The 7,500-nt window shown below is 46.8% G+C and overlaps 1 pseudogene across 1 annotated transcript in view; it reads right to left on the bottom strand.

The window, feature by feature from the left end:
* The window catches only part of LOC143274836 (protein unc-93 homolog A-like), a 98,681-nt pseudogene that overhangs the window by 36,900 nt on the left and 54,281 nt on the right, over positions 1-7,500 (bottom strand). The window contains exons 4-5 of the transcript XR_013053313.1: positions 7,091-7,500; positions 4,285-4,443 (exon numbers count right to left, since the gene is read on the bottom strand). The exon at positions 7,091-7,500 is cut by the window's right edge and continues 490 nt beyond it. The product of XR_013053313.1 is annotated as a protein unc-93 homolog A-like (transcript). The remainder of the gene's footprint in view (positions 1-4,284; positions 4,444-7,090) is intronic.

Raw genomic sequence — 7,500 nt, 5'->3', positions numbered from 1 at the left:
CCGGTTGTCGATACTCGTAACATATTTCTCTTCCCTCCCCCCCCCCCTCCGCCCCTCCCCCGCCCTCTCTCTCTCTCTTATTCATCTGTCAATCTGTGTGTGTGTGTGTGTGTGTGTGTGTTCTTTATCATTTTCCTTATGCAGGACTATTTTTTTCTGCCCTTTCCATTAAATATATGTGTGCTGTTGTAACTGATGTAGATTAGCAAGGACAGATTTAAAGAATGGGCCATGCCTAAAATCTTGATATTTGAATAAAATAAAAAAAATCGTTTTGTGTTTTGAGTTCTGAGTTCTGAGTTTTGAGTTCTCTCTCTCTCTCTCTCTCTCTCACACACACACACACACACACACACACACACACACACACACACACACACACACACCCACACACACACACACACACACACACACACACACACACGACGACGACGACGAGGAGGAGGAAACAGGTCAGCCGCGGTATTGATTGATCAGCACGTGCACACGCACGCAAAACAGACATGAAGGAAGGCAGCGACCACCGTTTAGCACAGAACCGCAAATGGGTTCCCCCCCACCCCCCAATTACACACACCCAAGCCACTCCCACCCCTCCCCTCCCCTCCCCCCACCCCACACACACACCCCACCCACCCACCCTCACCCCCCACCTCCCCCTAAATGCCGAGACCCCCAACAACCAGCCAGTCTGGTGCCTTGAAGGATGATGCCTTTTTTTTTCTTTTCTTTTTTTTTGTCATTTCACCGGTGCTGCTAGAGTTCAGTGATATTCTCTGCCGGGAATAGACCAGATTAACCCTTCGACTGCTGATAAGTGCGTTCACCAATGAAGGGCTGTGACTTTACTGAGGTAAGGCTGAGGCTATAGACCAGGATGACCATCACAGTTTGTTTGTTTGAGCTTGTTCTTGGGACTGCATTACCTTTGGTTCAGCAAAATCAATTACAACACTTCTTGGTTCGAAAGAAGTAGTAGTTCTTGCACTTCAAATTCATTCCAGACTTGATTTCATTTCTCCAAGGTTCAGCAGTCAAGGGGTTAACGACTGCTGCAACGACTGAGGGGGAAGACAGGTTTCTAGAAGAGTTGGACAGACAGACAGACATACAGGCATGCAGACACCAAATGTAAAAGCGGAAAGATGTTAAATTGAAGACGAATTCTACTACTAGTACTGTAACAGTCAGACAGACAGACAAACAGACAGGTGTGTGTGTGTGTGTGTGTGTGTGTGTGTGTGTGTGTGTGTGTGTGTGTGTGTGTCTGTCTGTCTGTCTGTCTGTCTGTCTGTCTGACTACCTGGCCGTCTTTCTGTAGATAGATATATATAGAGAGAAAGAGAGACAGACAGACAGACAGACAGAGACAGACACAGAGAGAGAGAGAGAGAGAGAGAGAGAGAGAGAGAGAGAGCTATATGGATAAATACATATATGTATGTATGCATATGATTATAGATATGCATATATGTATGTATGTATGTATGTATGTATGAATGTATGTATGTATGTATCTGTGTGTAGATAGATAGATAGATAGATAGATAGATAGATAGATAGATAAATAGATGGATAGATAGATAGATAGATAGATGTGAGTATCTGTCTGTCTGCCTGTCTGTGTCGTTCTGTCTACCTGTACGTCTATATCTCCCTCTCTCTTTCTCTCTCAGTCTGTCTGTCAGTCTGTATGTCTGCCATCTTTTTATTTTATTTTTTTTCTGTTTCCTTCAAACATCCCCTCTGGCATTCCCAGTCTGAGGTCTCAGTCCGCTGCCTGTGTGAACAGGGCTTCAGCCAGTAGTCTCTGGCACAGTTCCCAGCCATAGTTTACGCCTGGGTCCCCCAACCATAATTTCACCTGGTCCAAGACACACAGACAACATTCACAGCCCCCCAACCCCCACCCCACCCCCGCGAAACGCGCGCGCGCGCGCGGGCGCGCAAACACACACACACACACACACACACACACACACTTGCACTGAATTAGCCCCTCTGGAAAAAAAGTAAACAGTTTTAAGGAATTGGAAGAAGAAGAACAACAACAACAACAAAAGAAACCAGAACAAGAACAAGCAGAACAAGAAGAACAACAGGAACAGGAACTAGAACAAGAAGAACAGGAACAGGAACTAGAACACGAAGAGCAGGAACAGGAACTAGAACAAGAACAAGAAGAACAGGAACAGGAACTAGAACACGAAGAGCAGGAACAGGAACTAGAACAAGAACAAGAAGAACAGGAACTAGAACAAGAAGAACAGGAACAGGAACTAGAACAAGAACAACAAGAACAGGAACAGGAACTAGAACAAGAACAAGAAAGCCAACGTCCAGGTCCAGGTTTTACCCATCAATTGTCATGACCAAACATTCACCTTTGAATTCCTTTCCAGCCGTTTACGCCAGGTAAACAAAATCAATCTTTTTGTTTCCCCCCGTGAAGAAAAGGGAATGATTGCAAACTTAAGTTCCATTCACTACGATTGTCTTCTTTTTTTTTTAAACTGATCAAACAACTGATCTTTTTTCCAGACTTTGCCAAACAAACAACTCGCAGAATGGCGAGTGAGCCGCTGGAAAAAACAGGGAGGGTGAATTAAGATTTTGCGGGGCACGCGTCCCGTCCCAGGCCATCCATGACAAACACACACACACACACACACACACACACACACACACACACACACACACACACACACACACACACACAGACCTACCGGACACACATACACACAGACATACAGAAGCAGAGATAGAGACAGACAGAGACAGACATACAGACAGACAGGAAGAGAGAGAGAGAGAGACAGAGAGAGAAAGAGAGAGAGGAAGGGAGGGAGGGAGGGAAGGAGAGAAACAATCAGACAGACAGACAGAGACAGAGGTAAACATACAGAGAGAGAGAGAGAGAGACAGACTGAGACAGACAGTCAGACAGACAGACAGAGACAGAGGTAAACATACACAGAGAGAGATGGAGACAGAGACAGACAGACAGACAGGAAGAGACAAAGAGAGAGACAGAGAGAGAGAGAGAGAGAGGAAGGGAGGGAGGGAAGGAGAGAAACAGTCAGACAGACAGAGACAGAGGTAAACATACAGAGAGAGAGAGACAGAGACAGACAGACAGACAGGAAGAGACAAAGAGAGAGACAGAGGTAAACATACAGAGAGAGAGAGACAGAGACAGACAGACAGACAGGAAGAGACAAAGAGAGAGACAGAGACAGAGAGAGGAAGGAAGGAAGGGAGGGAAGGAGAGAAACAGTCAGACAGACAGAGACAGAGGTAAACATACAGAGAGAGAGAGACAGACAGACAGACAGACGGAGACAGAGACAGACAGACAGAAAGAGAGACACAGAGAGAGAGAGAGCGGAAGGGAGGGAGGGAGGGAGGGAAGGAGAGAAACAGTCAGACAGACAGACAGACAGAGACAGAGGTAAACATACAGAGAGAGACAGACAGACAGAGACAGAGAGAGACAGAGATGGGTGGGAGAGGAAGAAAAGGCGAACTACCTGGAGGCAGAGGAGAGGGAAAGCATAGAGAGTCATGGAAGATAAATAAACCACCTGAATCCTCAAGGCCTGTGTGGTGCGTTGCGTTTATGCGGCTTTTGTCGTCGTCGTAGATGTAGTAGTAGTAGTAGCAGCAGCAGCAGTTTTGTACTGTATTGTATTGTGTTGTATTACGTTTTTTGTCACAACAGCACTCCCTTCCCCTCTCCCCCAAATCTCTGTCCCTCTCTATCTCCCCTCCCCCCCCTCCCTCCCTCCCTCCCTCCATCTCTCTTTCTTCTTCCGCTCTCCACCCCTCTCTCCCTCTCCCTCTCTTGCTCTCACGCTCCCCCCCCCCCTCTCTCTCTCTCTCATTCTCTCCCCCCCCTCCACCAAATCTCTCTCCCTCTCTGTCTCCCCCCCTTCCTCTCTGTCTCCCCCCCTCTCTCTCTCTCTTTCTCCTTCCACTCCCCCCTCCTCTCTCTCTCTCTCTCTTTCTCCTTCCTCTCTGCCCCCCCCTCTCTCTCTTGCCTCCTAAATGCAGACGCCAACCGAGGACACCCTCCCTCTCTCTCTCCCTGTCCCCCCCTCTCTCTCCTTCCACTCCCCCTCCCCCCTCTCTCTCTGCCCCCCCTCCCTCTCTCTCTCTCTTTCTTCTTCCACTCCCCCTCCCCCCTCTCTCTCTCTGCCCCCCCCCCCACCTCTCTCTCTCTCTCTTGCCTCCTAAATACAGACGCCCACTCAGGAGACACACACACATCGATGACTCACTGACCTTGGTGAAGTCGCTGAACATGAAGCCTTGCTCCAGGCCCATGAAGACGACGAGAGGCATCAGCAGGCAGCACTTGGAGTCCTTGGCCATCTTCAGGGTCCACAGGAACAGCTCGAACGACGTGAGGGAGAACTCGGGGTCTGCGTTCCGCTTGCCCACCTGAGGATCCATTTTTGTCATTCAGTTCGGACGGGCGCAATAGCCGAGTGGTTAAAGCGTTGGACTGTCAACCTGAGGGTCCCGGGTTCGAATCACGGTGACGGCGCCTGGTGGGTGAAGGGTGGAGATTTTTACGATCTCCCAGGTCAACATATGTGCAGACCTGCTTGTGCCTGAACCCCCTTCGTGTGTATACGCAAGCAGAAGATCAAATACGCATGTTAAAGATCCTGTAATCCATCTCAGCGTTCGGTGGGTTATGAAAACAAGAACATACCCAGCATGCACACACCCCAAAACGGAGTATGGCTGCCTACATGGCGGGGTAAAAACGGTCATACACGTAAAAGCCTTCTCGTGTGCATACGAGTGAACGTGGGAGTTGCAGCCCAAGAACGCAGAAGAAGAAGAAGTCATTCAGTTCACATGGAGTGGTGGCCTAGATGGTAACGCGTCCACCTAGGAAGTCAGAGAGAATCTGAACGTGCTGGTTCGAATCACACGGCTCAGTCACCGCCGATATTTTCTCCCCCCTCCTCCACTAAATCTTGAGTGGTGGTGTGGACGCTAGTCATTCGGATGAGACGATAAACCGAGGTCCCCGTGTGCAGCATGCGCTTAGCGCACGTAAAAGAATCCACGGCAACAAAAGGGTTGCTCCTGGCAAATTTCTGTAGAAAAATCCACTACGATAGAAAAAAGAAAACCCCAAAAAGAAAACAAACAAAAAAACAACTGCATGCAGGAGAAAAAAAAAAGGGGGGGGGGGGGGGGCGCTGTAGATTAGCTACGCGCTCTTCCTGCGGAGAGCAGCCCGAATTTCACACAGAGAAATCTGTTGTGATAAAAAAAAAAAAAAAGAAATGCAATGAACCGCATTCGTTTGCCTTATTCATTTCTTTTAAAGGAAAAAAATGATAATACTACTATACATATAATGGAGAGATGGGGTGTAGTGTTAATACAGAAATGTATTTTAAAATAACCAAACCAAACCAAACCAAACCAATACACACACACACACACACACACACACACACACACACACACACACACACACACACACACACACACACACACAAGGAAGAGATTTTAAACTATTGGAGTATTTCATGTAAGAGCGGGAGCGGGGCTCAATTGTCAATTTCTTTTTTGATTGTTTATTATTTTCTTAAGACCCTTCGGGTGCGCACACAGGAGAAAAAGAATGCATGCATAGCACATTATTGTTGATAAAATGTTAAAATATTCCGTCACTTACACACACGCACGCACGCATACACATACACACAGAGAATCACTAAAACTAACATGTACACTCTCTCTCTCTCTCTCTCTCTCTCTTGAAAAAATGAAGATAGTGTAATAATGTACCAAGACCATATAAGTTTCAGTTTCAGTAGCTCAAGGAGGCGTCACTGCGTTCGGACAAATCCATATACGCTACACCACATCTGCCAAGCAGATGCCTGACCAGCTGCGTAACCCAACGCGCTTAGTCAGGCCTTGAAAAAAAAGAAGGAAAAAAGGTGAATAAATAATAGATAAATACATAAAAAAACTACTACCACTACTAATAATATGTATAAGGCGCAAAAACTTGATGAAGTGTCCTATAAGCGTACATAGATAAGTAAATAAGTAAGTAAATGAATCAATAAATAAATAATAATTATAATATAAAAAAGGTAGTAGTAATAAGAATAATAATAATAAATTAAAAAAAAAATAAATAAGACAACAATAAACAAGACCATATAAAAGAGAATGAATAATAATAATAATGGATACTTATAAAACACACTATCCAGAGCAAATCTGCTCTAGGTGCTTTACAAAAACGCTTTGTTAACATAAAACATTACATCTATGTTACATACACACACCAAAATATGACTACACACACACACACACACACACACACACACACACACACACACACACACACACACACACTGCGTACATACATTTTAACAATACATGTATATCTAACAGCTACCCTAACACATACGCACACATAGGCAGGCACAAACTTACATAAACGCACGCGCACACAATACACATTCATATACATGCATGTAGTTATGTACACATACAAATGTATACATACATAGTCAAGCACAGCTAACGCAAAGGAAGTGGACCTGCCATGAAGTATGAACAGAAACAAAACGTCATTGCACTGTAGTAGTTTCTGGCCTTTTGGATCAGGATTGGACGGGCGCAATAGCCGAGTGGTTAAAGCGTTGGACTTTCAATCTGAAGGTCCCGGGTTCGAATCTCGGCAACGGCGCCTGGTGGGTAAAGGGTGAAGATATTTTCCGATTTCCCAGATCAACATATTTGCAGGACCTGCTCAATGCCTAAAACCCCCTTCGTGTGTATACGCAAGCAGAAGATCAAATACGCAACGTTAAAAATCCTGTAATCCATGTCATCTGTTCGGTGGGTTATGGAAACAAGAACATATCCAGCATGCACACCGCCCCCGAAAACGGAGTATGGCTGCCTACATGGCGGGGTAAAAAAACAAGGTCATACATGTAAAAGCCCACTCGTATACATACGAGTGAACGTGGGAAGTTGCAGCCCACGAACAAAGAAGAAGAAGAAGATCCTGACTGCCATGCCTGCCACACTGACTCACCTTCACCTGGTCCACCAGGGCCACCACGATAACGATGCCCATCAGCCCACAGCCCAGACAGGCCGTCAGCAGCAGGTACTTGACGGACTCTGGGACCACGTGCGTCGCCCACACCCCGTCCCCAAGCTCCAGGTTGCTGTAAATCCCGTCCGCGTTGAAGCGGTCAAGGTTGCACGTGCTGGCCCCGCACAGTCTCTCTGACACGTTCCCGCCACTCACCGCCATCAGGAGGTAGGAGGACGACGTGAAGTAGTTCCCTCGCGCGTAGGAATCCTGAAGGAAAGAGATCCCTCCGCCTCGGCTCTCCGTGCCGTCCTGGAGGAAAGTCTCGTTGTTAAAAACCACCCCCTCCTCCTCCCCATCTCCCCGCATCGAAGAAGAAGAGTACGTGTCGTTCTTAGACAGCACCA

This window comes from Babylonia areolata, chromosome 29, assembly GCF_041734735.1.
Source record: "Babylonia areolata isolate BAREFJ2019XMU chromosome 29, ASM4173473v1, whole genome shotgun sequence".
NCBI lineage: Eukaryota > Metazoa > Mollusca > Gastropoda > Neogastropoda > Buccinidae > Babylonia > Babylonia areolata.
The sequence above is the reverse complement of the archived record's forward strand: the minus strand, read 5'-3'. Positions and strand labels throughout refer to the sequence as shown.